The 13,249-nt window shown below is 47.2% G+C and overlaps 1 pseudogene; it reads left to right on the top strand.

Annotated features, from left to right (window-relative positions):
• Positions 1 to 1,551: 1,551 nt before the first annotated feature.
• Positions 1,552 to 1,696, top strand: LOC115843931 (U2 spliceosomal RNA; annotated as a pseudogene).
• Positions 1,697 to 13,249: the final 11,553 nt, after the last annotated feature.

The raw sequence follows: 13,249 nt of genomic DNA, 5'->3' as shown, positions 1-13,249 counted from the left end.
GGGTGCTAGACATTCAGCCCAATAACTAGCACCCAGTCCCTCGTGCCTTTGGCCAGAACAGGGTGGGCAGTCCAGATGCCCCAATCCCTGGCAGGCAGGGCCGAGGACCTATGTGCCCATGGGAGGAGATGAGCAGAGCTGAGCTCACAATTTAACCTGAGACCCAGAAGAACGCTGCCTTTTAGCTGGACTTCCTGGAGAAGTGCTGAGGCCGGCTGCCTTAAGCCATCTTCTCCACGGAGTACTGAGGAGTGAGACATGTATGAAGCAGAGAGAGGAGAGGAGAAGGAAAAGAGAAAAATATGCATTTATACTGTCTTTTATAGTTATATAATTGCAGTTGTATACCCTTCCTTTTCCCTCACTCTGGCTCCCCTCCCTTGGCCCCTTATCAGGCATCTTCAGACCCCCTTGTAACATTCAGGATGGCGAGTATCCAGGTGCCTCCCCCAGCAGCTGCGGCAGCTACCCTGGAGGGGGAGCCACACCAGAGCAGGAGAAACAAGGGAAGCCAGGGTGAGCTCTCTGCCTTTGGGGAATCACAGAAAAATCATCATCGTGGCTGAGCTTCTACTCTTCGTCAGGACCAGACGAAGCTAGCTACATACAAGCTCGTTAGCCTCACAACAGCCTGGCCAGGAAAGTGGCATCATTCCCATTTTGCAGATGAGGAAGGTTAAATGACTTGCTTCAAGTCAACAACTGAGATAAGATTTTAACACTTTTGTCAGGTTGCAGTGCCAGAGTCAGATAGCCTTCCCAAGACATTGGAGGGAGTGCGTATTTGATCCACATTCAGGTGCCTTTCTTGAATCTTCATTCAAAGGGTGTCTCCAGGAGGTACCCTGATAAATCCAGCTGGTTTTACTCTGCTTCTCTGATAGAATAAAGTGATCGGGAAAGGAAGTGTGTATTGCTGTTTTGAAATTATAACTCCCTTTACCTTCCCGTGAAATAATGAAAATCGTTTATAAAGGGGAAAAAATTAAATCACATCCATGTTCTGTCAAGATGGGCAGCATCACCTCAGAATACAAACGGTTCTGTTACTTTTCAAAGACCTTTTCCTCATTATAAAAATAATAGACAAGCATCAAAATGGAATATATGATACGTTAGAGGAAATTTGAAAACGCAGAAAAGTATAAAGAAGAAAATATAAATCACACAAAATTCCTCTAATAAAAAACAACCAGTATTACAATTCTGGTGCATTTTCTTGCTTTTCTCAAGTCCACTGACATTATAACCTGTAGGAGTGGTTGTAAGACTTCAAGTGGGAAGAAGGGGGGTGGGGTAGGGCAGAGCTGAGTCCTGCTGGTTAATGGTGTTGACACTTTCTGGAAGCTCAGCCCCCATTTCCTCATCTGCAACCCCCATGGGCTTTGATAAACACACAGATGTGAGTGAAAGCAATTTTTATGAAAGTTTGCTAGTAACTCTCCGTGATGGCAGGGACCATGTTTTCATGCCCTTTTATGTGCCCAGAATTTAGAAGACTGCCTGGCCTGTGGAAGCCTTCTATATAATTTTATTTTTTAAATGATGATAAACACTTCTCTGCTTTTTGGCTAAGATCAAGTATAGTATCTGTTCCTATCAGTTTAAAATGGTGATAGTGTTGAAGTCTTTTTACTACACTGGTGTCCAAACATTTTACCAAATTTTATTATACAAATGTTCACGTTCACACTTTTTTAACAGTGTGTCATGTATTTTAAAGAAATCTTATGTGGAACCCAATATCTGATAGCATTTACAGAAGCAAAGTAGCCCCTGTTAAGGGGAAGAGTATAAGAGCCCACCCTACACCCTGTTGCCTCCAAGGTATTCCCCACAGGATCTGCATGGAAGCTTAGGTCACGATTTGAAAAATAGTTTCAGAAGCAGTTTGCAAACCACTCTTTTGATTATTTGAAGGCAGAAATGGGGCTCTGGGACACAGCAAAGTAAAGGAGGTTTCAGCGTCTCCCAGAACCTTATTCAATGGCCACTCAGTCCTTTCCCTCATTCCAGCTTCCCCAAGAGAAAAGGGGCCACGGCAGGCAATATTGCAGGGACAGCAGCTGGCGTTCACCAGCCTGAGCTGAGGCCCTAACCTCCCCTAACCCTCAAGGCACCCTAAGAGTCCAATGCCATTTGTATGCCCATTTTGCAGATTAAAAAAAATGAAAGCTTAGGGAGGTTAACTAACTTGCCTCAGATCAATAACTGCTGAGGGAAGGATTCAGAATTGCACCCAAACCAAAATCCATGTTTGTGGCCACTCGTACTGGAACACACTGGGGGCATTCAGAAAGAGGCACAGCAGAAACACCCAGACGGGAGGAAGGGGCAAGCATGCTAAGGCTGGGGTGCCCAGTGCCAACCCCCCCGCCATGCTCCCACCCCCACCCCCCTTTGACAAGGCCTTTGGTGGCTGGATACCAAAACTCCTCCCTTCTCCCTGGATGGGAAGCCGGGGGTGGTAACCCAGGCAGCACAGTGTGGAGGATGGAGTTGCCTGGGCTCTAGTGCAGAGAAGTGGGGGAACACTGATGTCCTCATATGTGGCCCAGGCCCGATCACCAGCCCAGAGCACATGCAGGACCCCAGTGAGGGGCCTGGGCTGGGAACCCTGGCCCCGAGAGCAGGGCCTCCACCACATCCCTGAGAGCAGAGAATCAACCCAGCGGGGTTGGGGGCTGGGAGCGGGAGTCCTGTCTAGAGAGTCAGTCAAGTCTGCACTGCAGGATGACAACCATTTCCGTGGACATCCTAGGGCTGCCTGGCTTTGCCAGGTACACCCCACTTCCCTCCTCCCATCCCCCTCCCAAGTGTCTGGGTGGAATCCTTGCTCTTTTGATGCACTTCCTGATGTGTTTTTTAAATGGTGCCTACTAAGTGCCTGGCACCCTGCTAGGGGCTGGGTTGCCATCAGACACCCAAGTGGAGAGACAGACAAAGGACAGAAGCAGCACAGGTGGGGACAGGGCCCGGAGCTGACCAGGACTCTGCGTGCGGGGGGGAAGCTCAGTGCGGGCCGGGAACATGAGACACACACAGACAGACCCCAGAGGTCTCTGCAGCCCCTGCCCTCGGCTCTGCCAGGCCTAGCTGGGAAGCCACCAGGCCCTCTGTGTGCCAAGGGGCCAGCAGCTTCCAGGGATGAGCTGAGGACCCCCTGGGGTGAGTCCAGGAGAAGGGTTGGGTGGGATCCCTTAGCGTCCCAGCTCATCTAGGGTGGGGTGGAGTGGGTGCAGCCCCAAGGAGAGAGGGTCAGAGAGGATCGACAAGTCCAGGGCCCTGGTGGGGGGCCCTGGAGCCAGGGTATTTGGAGCTTTCCCTAGCCTGGGGCAGTGTACTGGCCTCTTGTCCAGACCTCCCAGAGGAGTCAGTCCTCATGCTTCAGAGATATCTCCTGAGCTCAGGATGAAGCCTGCACCACGTGAAAGGCTGCCAGCACCCTCATGACCCCACCCTTGCCTTTTTCGGATTTAGAGGCCCAGCACACTCTGATAACGTGGGGTTGCTGCCCACCCAAAACAGGCCTGCAAATGTGCTTGCCCTTCCCCCATGCAACTGGTGCCCTTCCTTCCCCGGCAGAGGGGACGTCTTGGGGACAGGAGTGTGCCGTGAGAGCTCATTCAGCGCTCAGCCTGGGCTCAGCCCCTTGAGGAACAGGAAGGAAAAGGGGGCTGGGCCAGGGAGCGAGCAACACTTGTTCCACGTACATCACCCTTTCTGCGGGGCCCCTGGCCCTTCACGGTGTCCTCTCCACCTGGTGAGGTCTGGGAGCTTCGTGAGATGCGGTGTGATGGTCCCTCCCCGACTGGCGTCCAGACAACGTGGAATTAACTCATACAAAGGTCTATTCTGCACCCAAGCTGGCACCAGACACTTCTAAACGCTCAGCCAGCCTCTGCCCAAGGCCAGACCGGCCTCTCCTCAGGCTAGTCTAGGGTCCTGCAGATGCAGAGTTAAGACCCCAGGCTGGACTCCCCAAGGCTCTTCTGCCTGGGGGCAAACACTCAAGGGAGCTGATGTCTCCTGACTGGCTGGGGCCGGGATGATGGTTAGGGTACACCCCTTCTCCCCTTTGGGCACCTCCACAGTGCAGCCCTTTGTCAAGACAACAGCTGCAGGAAAAGAATAATAGTCCTGTCATTAGCGATGAGCCTGAGCATTCCACACAGACACATAAAACAATTTGCGAAATCTGGTTTGGGTTCCCTCTAACATATATGTCAATGGAAATCGCCAACTCTGCTTTCAGGAAACACAATAACCTGTCATGTGTATTGAGCGTGATCAAGAAAGACATCTCCTTCCGCCTTCTGGCACTACATCGTTAATCTCCCTTAACAGCCTGGAAGCGGGGAGCATGTCTGTGGGCAGTGTGACTGCCCCTCCACGGGTCCTCTCAGCCACAGCCTTCCACTGATAGACGCTGCCCCCAGAATGAGGAACTCAGCTGCCCAGAGCGAGCTGCACAAATCAGGAACAATCTGACATCTCGAGGTCAGCTCAACGGAAAAATCATCACAAGTATCTCGAGGTGACAGATCTTCCCATGATGCCACAGGTGCTTTCCAGCCATGGCGCTGCCAGTACAGTCTCAGGTTCTGGTGGGACCGAAGGTGGGAAACAGACAGAAGGGAGAGAACAGAGCAAGAGGCAGTGAAGCCAAGACTGAGGGGGCTCTGCCATCTCTCCCAGACGTCGCTCTGCTGTGATGCACAGATGCTTGGAGCTGGAAGGAAGCTCAGAGATAGTTTGCTTCAATAGTTTGTTTCATTTTCTCAGAGAAAACTGAGATCAGAAGGGGAACAACCTTACTGGTTCACCAGGTGACAACCCTGGGAGGGGAACTCAGATCCCTCGCCAGCACCTCCTCGGATGGACAGAAGCAGAACTCCAGTTCTCCACTCAGGGGCAGGTGCAAATACTCAGTAAGCATGATAGGTGGGCGAGACCCCATGGAGGTGCCCGTCTGTCAGATCGCAGATGAGAAACAGAGAATCACACAAACCATTATTTGATATGAATTGTGGCTGAAAGCTCGTGGAGCTAAAAGACCTTATAACCAGGGGGTCTAACCTAGTCTGGGCCTGGCAGGCAGGGGGGACTCGCCTAAGGAGGTGTCACTGAACCTGAGACTGGAAGGTTAGCCAGACAAAAGGTGGGCAGAGACCCGGGAAGAGGGTGTCTCCCTCCCCCCGCTCCTTCCCTCTCCCTCCTCCTCCAAGACAACCGAACTGGCCACACTGCCGGCCTTCATGCCCAATACAGGGATCACTGCCCCACTCCCAGGCCTCCTGCGGCCACATCTCTCGCCTTCCTCCCATCCAACGCTTCAGGTCCTGCGCTCCCCCTAGGACCACAGCCTCCCCCAAACCCGGCGCCGCGAGTGTGCTGTGGGCTCCATCTCCAACAGCGCCAATCACACGGCTGGACATACGATGGACTTTCAGCAACGAATGAATGAATGGAGTAGAGGGCCCATAAGTGGGGCAGGATAGAGGGCCAAGAATACTCTGGGATGTCTGTTCCTGTGCAGCAAGCAGCCCAGAGCAGCGGGTATGCTGGTGAGGCCTGAACAGCAGCCCAGGCTCCTCTCCACAGCAGAGCCCTTTTAAAGCCTCTTCCCTCAAGGTGCTTCTCCGCTCAGCGGTCCAAAACACAGCCTTATGGAAACCCCCTTACGTCTCGGCCTGATAGGGCCGGCGCCAGGCGGATGGGAAACAGCCATCTCGTCCAGATATGGTCTCCCCCATCTGCTGTCCCCACAGACTCCCAGGAGTAAGGGCTGCAGGGAAGTCAGTAGACAAATATCCTGGATGACAAGACACGTTGCCAGGACCTCTGATGCAGCCTGTGACCTGCCCACCCACGTGGGTGGAGAGGAAAGGGTGATCTATCAGCCGACAGATCAGCACAAACCGATCACTTGAGCTCGGTGACGTACACATGGGAGGAGGTGCAGGTGAGATGGAATTTAAAAGCCAAAACAGCTTCTTCTGCATCTAAGAGTAGAGACAAGTCACCTTGCAGTCCATTTTTGTTTTCTTGGAAATCACAGGAGTGGTCCCTCTCCAATTATGACATCAGTGAAGAACCCTTGTTCCAGAAAAAGCTATAAGAGGACCTTTAGTTTTCTCCGTTGTACAATCCCCAGTGAAGAACCCTGGGGCCCTCTTGAAGAGAAAACACCCAGGCGTGTATGCAGTGTAGCCTGAGTGGGTCCCGGGGCAAGGCCCGCACTGTAGCGGTGGACCAGGTCCACCAAGCTGTGCGAGGCTTGTGCACAACAGTGACACCACGTGGCAGCACCAGAAACCACAGCACCTCTGGCTTGACTGGTTCCCCAGCTCTCTCTCTCCCTGGGTGTCTGGAAGCAGGACCAGCTCCAGAGATCAGGGACAGATCAAGGAGTTTCTGCCTTTCCTACTAATGAAGGCTGGTGAAGACTCCAGAAGTTCCTGCCATGTACCCATATCTCCCTATCTCTCCCAGGCTGGTAAGGGGCCATCCCAGTTTGACATACTCTGTCTTGTTTGATGCCCATAACCACCTGGGAGATGTGCACCCATAGTGTTGTCTGAATTCTGCAGGTAAGAATGTTCAGTGGTTAATGACTTTCCCAAATTCACACACCCCAAATAGGTGGCAATGCTGGGATTCAAACCAGGCCTGTCCTACTCTGGGATCCACACTCCTTCTGCACCCCACAAGGCTCTCTCTGCCCCCAGCAGAAGCCAGGAGCAACAAAGCATCTCAGGGCCGCATTGCTTCTGGGTATTGTGTCCCTTTGGGTTTAGCCCAGTTAAAGCTTCCCTGGTAACCCGTCCCTTCCCACACCTTCTCCAGTCAGTGTAATGTCTTTGACATTTGGTTCACATGTGGCCCCGGCCCCTTAGATCAAAGACCATGTGTGTCACATGGCATGGGTTTTTTTTGGGTGTGTGTTGTGTGTGTGTGTGTGTGTGTGTTTCCATTTTGCTTAGCTGGCACAAGAAACGTGTCTAAGCAATCAGCATAACTTTTGAAAATCAATTTGTATTCTGTCAGCCCGAGTATCATTAACAACCTCCGCTAATACAGCAATAATGAACATCTGGAAACACAGCAGCTGTTCAGGGAACGAGGTATAAAAAACACTAAGATGACAGCTTGTTTTTCGTAAGCTAGATTGGCTCTGTGCAAACGGGAGAGGCAAACAGACAAACCAGAGGAGGAGGGGAAGGGAAAAGGGAGGAGCGCTTATGCCCCAGGAACGACTTCATTGAGAGAAGACCCTCACTCCGCAGCTTCTCTGAGCTGGGCTGCCCTGGGGTAGGTACCTGTGCGCTCAGCGATCCCTCTGGACAATCAGAGAGGCCAGCAGTCCAGCGTATGGAATCCTCTGTGTGGTTGAGCATCCAGAGACGGGCAAGCTGGCCGAGCAGGCAGAACCACCGCCCAGTGCAGGAGACGTTTAGGCCTGGACTTGATGTTGAGGGAGCAGGGGAAGGTGGACTCTCCAGGCCAGAGGGGCTGAGGTCCTAGGGATTCTGGGTGTGGCCAGAGCATCAGGCTTGGATTCGAGTCGAGGGGATAGAGGCCAGTCCACAGGAGTCCTGGGAGGCCCTGATGGGGGTGCACACTGGGTCCTGGAAGTAGGGATGACATGGGTATTCTTAAAGCCACATCAAAGATGGGACAGATGAGGCGAGGCCTCAGGCCTCTCCCCAGGCAGCACTGCTGAGCCCCCAGGAGGATTCAGCAGGCGACAGGGCAGATAAGGTCTCTGTCCTCCTGAGAACCACAGACGGGGAGCAAGGTCAGCAGACTAACGTGATGCCTTCCCTGGGGATGGTGTTCCCTCAGATGCAGCTGCCTTGAGCGGTTGGAGTGAGCAGAGCCTGAGGCCGGGGAAGCCTGACCCACAGCTTCGTGGGGATGGGAACTCCAGGCAGAGGAACTGGCAAAGGCAAAGGTCAAGTGTGCTCAGGAAGAGAGCACCCTGAGGCCCGGGCAGGTGAGAGGGAGACTGGTAGGAGAGGAGAGGCCATGGGGAAGGGCCCACTCTGGGCCACTGGCTGCAGCTCGGGCCCTGAGGACCATATGACCCCACCAGCCTCTCACAGGCTGCCCCCTGCAGAGCCAGGGCCCCTCGTCCTCCCAGCCCAGCCCTCACACCCGAAGGCCATTTCAGAGGGATGGAGGCTGGTGGGGGAAGAATGGAAGGGGGAGTGGCCCCAGCCACTCCTGGCTGGTTTATAATACTGTTCAAGTCCTCTGTTTCTATATTGTTGTTTTGTCCTAGATGTTTTATCTGTCATTGAAAGCAGGGTATTGAAGTTTCATATTATTATTATTGGAGAACTATTTCTTTCTTCTATTTTGTCAATATTTGCTTTATATATTTTGAGGCTCTGTTGTTTAATGTGTATACATTTATAATTTTTCTACCTTCTTGATAAGTAGAAATTTTTATAAACATGTTCTTCTTTGTCTCACTGTAGTAATTTTTTACTTAAAATCTATTTTTTTCTGATATTAGTATAGCCACTCCAGCTCTCTCTTTCCTTCCTTTCACTTTCATCCTATTTGTGTCTTTGGGTCTAAAGTAAGTTTATTGTAAGCAGCATAAAGTTGGATCATTTTTTTATAATCTGTCCTGCCAATCTCTATCTTTTAATTGATTGGTTTAATCCATTTACATTTAAAGTGACTACCAAGAGTTAACAACTTACCTCTGCTATTTCGTTATTTTTTTCTATGTCGTATGTTATATTTTTCTTAGTTTCTCCAGTAATACCTTCTTCTGTATTTGACTGATTCTTTTCTAGTGTAATTCTCTCTTCACTTACTTTTCTGCATATTTTTAAATTTATTTTCTTAGCGCTTAGCATGGAGATTACAATTGACATCCTAAATTTATAACCATCTAATTCCAGTTCATACCAGCTTAGTTTCAATAGCATACATTAACTCTGATCCAATCCTACTTCATCTCCCTTTTGTTTTATTATTGTCATAAATTACATCTTTATACATTGTATGCTTAGTAACATAGATTTGTAATTATTGTTTTAAGCAGTTGTCTTTTAAAGCATACAGGAAACAAAAAGAGGAGTTACAAATCAGAAATGCAATAATGATAATTTTACATTTACCTATATAGTTAACTTTCCTGGAGATCTTTATTTGTTCATACAGCTTTGAGTTATCAACTAGTGTCCTTTCATTTCAACCTGAAGTGCTCTCAGCATTTCTTGTAGGACAGGTCTACTAGCAACAAACTCTCTTACATTTTGTTTATCTAAAAATGTCACAAGAATTCCCTGGTGGTCCAGTGGTTAAGGCTCTACACTTTCACTGCCAAGGGCCAGGGTTCAATCCCCGGTCAGGGAACTAAGATCCCACAAGTCACATGATGTGGCCAAAAAAAAAAGAAAGAAAAATGTCACAAGGCTACAGTAATCAAAACAATGTGGTATTGGCACAAAAACAAACACATAGATCAATGGAACAGAATAAAGAGCCCAGAAATAAACCCAAGCATATATGGTCAATTAATCTACAACAAAGGAGGTGAAAATATGCAGTGGGAAAAGATAGTCTTTCAGTAAGTGGTGCTGGGAAAAAATGGACAGCTACATGTAAAAGAATGAAATTAGAATATTTTCTCACACCATATACAAAAATAAACTCAAAATGGATTAAAGACCTAAATGTAAGACCAGACACCATAAAACTCCTAGAAGAAAACATAGACAGTGCACTCTTTGACATCAGTCCTAGCAATGATTTTTTGGATCTGTCTCCTCAGACAAGGGAAAAAATCAAATATAAACAAATGGGACCTAATTAAACTTAAAAATTTTGCACAGCAAAGGAAACCATCAACAAAATAAAAAGACAAGCTACAGAATGGGAGAAAATATTTGCAAATGATATATCTGATAAGGTGCTAATATCCAAAATATATAAACAAGGACTTCCCTGGTGGTCCAGTGGTTAAGAATCCACCTTCCAATGCAGGAAACTCAGGTTCAATCCCTGGTGGGGGAACTAAGATCCCACATGCTACGGGGCAACTAAGCCCACGTGCTGCAACTACTGAACCCATGCACCACAACTAGAGAGAAGCCCACACATCACAATGAAGAGCCTGTGCACCGCAATGAAAAATCCCGCGTGCTGCAACTAAGACATGATGCAATCAAAAAAAAAAAAAAAAAAAAAAATATATATATATATATATATATATATATATATATACATACAGCTCAAATAACTCTGTATCAAAAAAAGTAATCCAGGGCTTCCCTGGTGGCGCAGTGGTTGAGAGTCCACCTGTCAATGCTGGAGACACGGGTTCATGCCCCGATCCGGGAGGATCCCACATGCCACGGAGCGGCTGGACCCATGAGCCATGGCCGCTGAGCCTGCGTGTCTGTGCTCCACAACGGGAGAGACCACAACAGTGAGAGGCCCGCATACTGCAAAAATAATAATAATAATAATCCAGTTAAAAAGTGGGCAGAAGACCTGAATAGATATTTTTCCAAAGAAGACATGCAGATGGCTAGCAGGCACATGAAAAGATGCTCAACATCACTAATCAGCAGGGAAATTCAAATCAAAACCACAATGGGGTATCACCTCACATCTGTCAGAAAGGTTCTCACCAAAAAGACAAAAAATAATAAATATTGGATGTGGAGAAAAAGGGACCCTTGTACACTGTTTGTGGGAATGTAAATTGGTGCAGTCACTATGGAAAACTGTATGGAGGTTCTTTTAAAAACTAAAAAGAGAACTACTTTATCATCCAGCAGTTCCACTCCTAGGTATATATATGAAGAAAATGAAAACATTAATTCAAAAAGTACATGCACTCCAATGTTCAAAACAGCATTATTTACAGTAGCCAAGATATGGAAACAACCTAAGTGTCCATCAACAGATAAATGGATAAAGAAGATGTGGTGTGTACACACACACACACACACACACACAATGGAATATTACTCAGCCCTATAAAAGAATGAAATTTTGCCATTTTCACGAACATGGGTGGACTTAAAGGGTATTATGCTTAGTGAGGTAAATCAGACAGAGAAAGACAAATACTGTATGTTTTCACTTATGTGTGGAATTTGAAAAATAAAATGAATGAATATGACAAAACAGAAAGAGATTCACAGATATAGAGAACAAACTGGTGGTTACCAGTAGGGAGGGAGTTGTGCCGGGGAAACATATGGGAAGGGGATTAAGAGGTACACACTACAATGTATAAAATAAGCAAGATACAAGGACATAATGTACAGCACAGGGAACATAGCCAATATTTTATAGTAACTTTAAATGAAGAAGCATCTATAAAAATGTCAAATCACTGTGTTGTACACCTGAAACTAATATAACATTGTAAATCAACTATACTTCAACTGAAAACAAAGAATGTCTTAAATTCTCCTTCATTTTTGAAGAATAATTTACCAGATACAGAATTCTTGGATAGCAGGTTTTTTTCTCTCTCAGCATTTTTTTAAAATATTAGTTAGTTAGTTAGTTGTGCCAGGTCTTAGTTGCAGTAGGCAGGCTCCTTAGTTGTGGCTCATGGCCTCCTTAGCTGTGGTTTGCTGGCTCCTTAGTTGCAGCATGTAGGCTCCTTAGTTGCAGCACGTGGGCTTCTTAGTTGTGACATGAAAACTCTTAGTTGTGGCATGCATGTGGGATCTATTTCCCTGACCAGGGATCGAACCTGTGCCCCCTGCACTGGGAGCACAGAGACTTATCCACTGCACCACCAGGGGAGTCTCTCTCTCAGCATTTTAAATATATCATTCCACTGCCTTCTGTTCACCATGGTTCCTGATAAGAAGCTGGCTATTAATCTTATGGAATACTCTTTATACCTGACAAGTTGCATCTCTCTTGTTGCTTTTCTTTGTCTTTAACTTTTGATGGTTTGATTATGTGTCTCAGTGTGGTTCTCTTTGAGTTTCTCCTGCTTGGATTTCCTTAAATTCCTTGTTATTGTACATTCATGAATGTGTACATTCATGTCTTTCCTCAAACTTTAGGAGATTCCAGCCATTATTTCTTCAAATATTTTTTTCTGCCTTTCCTCTCCTCTCCTCTCTTCTCTCCTCTCCTCTTCTCTCCTCTTCCCTTCCTTTCCCATCCCTTCCCTTCCCTTCCCTCTCCCTCTCCACCTCTCTCTCTCTCCTCCCTCCTCCTTCTGGGACTCCCATAATATGTATGTTGGTCTATTTTATGATATCTCATTGGTTCCTTCGGCTCTGTTCATTTTTCTTCATTCCTTTTTCTCTCTGTCCTAATTTCAGTTGCCCTACCTTCAAGTTTGCTGATATTTTCTTCCACCTGGTCAAATCTTCTGTGGAACCTCTCTAGTGAACTTTTTATCTTGTCTATTGTACTTTTCAGCTTCAGAATTTCTATTTGGTTACTTTCTATAATTTCTATCTTTTTATTGATACTCCCTACTTGTTCATACACCATTCAGATTCCTTTATTTCTTTGTCCATGGTTTTCTTCAGTTCTTTTAACATATATAAGACAGTTAAAGTCTTTGCCTAGTAAGTTCAATGCCTGGGCTTTCATGGGGATGGTTTCTATCAATTTCTAGTTTTCTTGTTGAGAACTGGACACTTTGAATACTGTAATATAGTAACTCTGGAGATCAGATTCTACCCCCTCCCCCTGGATTGCTGTTTTTGTTGTTGAGGGCTGCAATCATCTATTTGTTTGGTGACTTTTCTAAACTATTTTATGCAAAATCTATATTCCTTGTTTTATGTAGTCACTGAAGTCTCTGTTCTGTTGTCTCTGTGGTCCAAGAGTGACCTGACAGTGATTTCTTTGAATGCCTGGATCCAATTAAAAAAAAAAAAGACACTCTGTCTCTTTAAATTCTTTCAACAGACGCTGTTCAGGAAGGTGCTTCAGCCAGAGGGGTTGAAACAATGACCAGCACCTATGTTGGCCCCTCCTTTACCCGTCAAGGAAGAAAAAACACACAATCTTATGTTTGGAAGGGAAGCTTTGTTGCCCACTCTGGCACCAGCAAACCCACCAGGAAGACAGGCCATCTGTCCCATAACTGCTTGACTCAAGGCAGAAGAATGGAGGACGGTAGCTGCTACAGAAACACCAAAATTACCAAACCCTCTCTTCATCCAGCACTCCCCTGGATGCTGCAAGGATTTGACTAATTTCCAGAGTTCCAAAATAGTTGATTCTGACAGTT

The sequence above is a fragment of the Globicephala melas genome, chromosome 7, assembly GCF_963455315.2.
Source record: "Globicephala melas chromosome 7, mGloMel1.2, whole genome shotgun sequence".
NCBI lineage: Eukaryota > Metazoa > Chordata > Mammalia > Artiodactyla > Delphinidae > Globicephala > Globicephala melas.
Note: the sequence above shows the minus strand (reverse complement) of the source record. Positions and strands in the feature narration are given on the sequence as shown.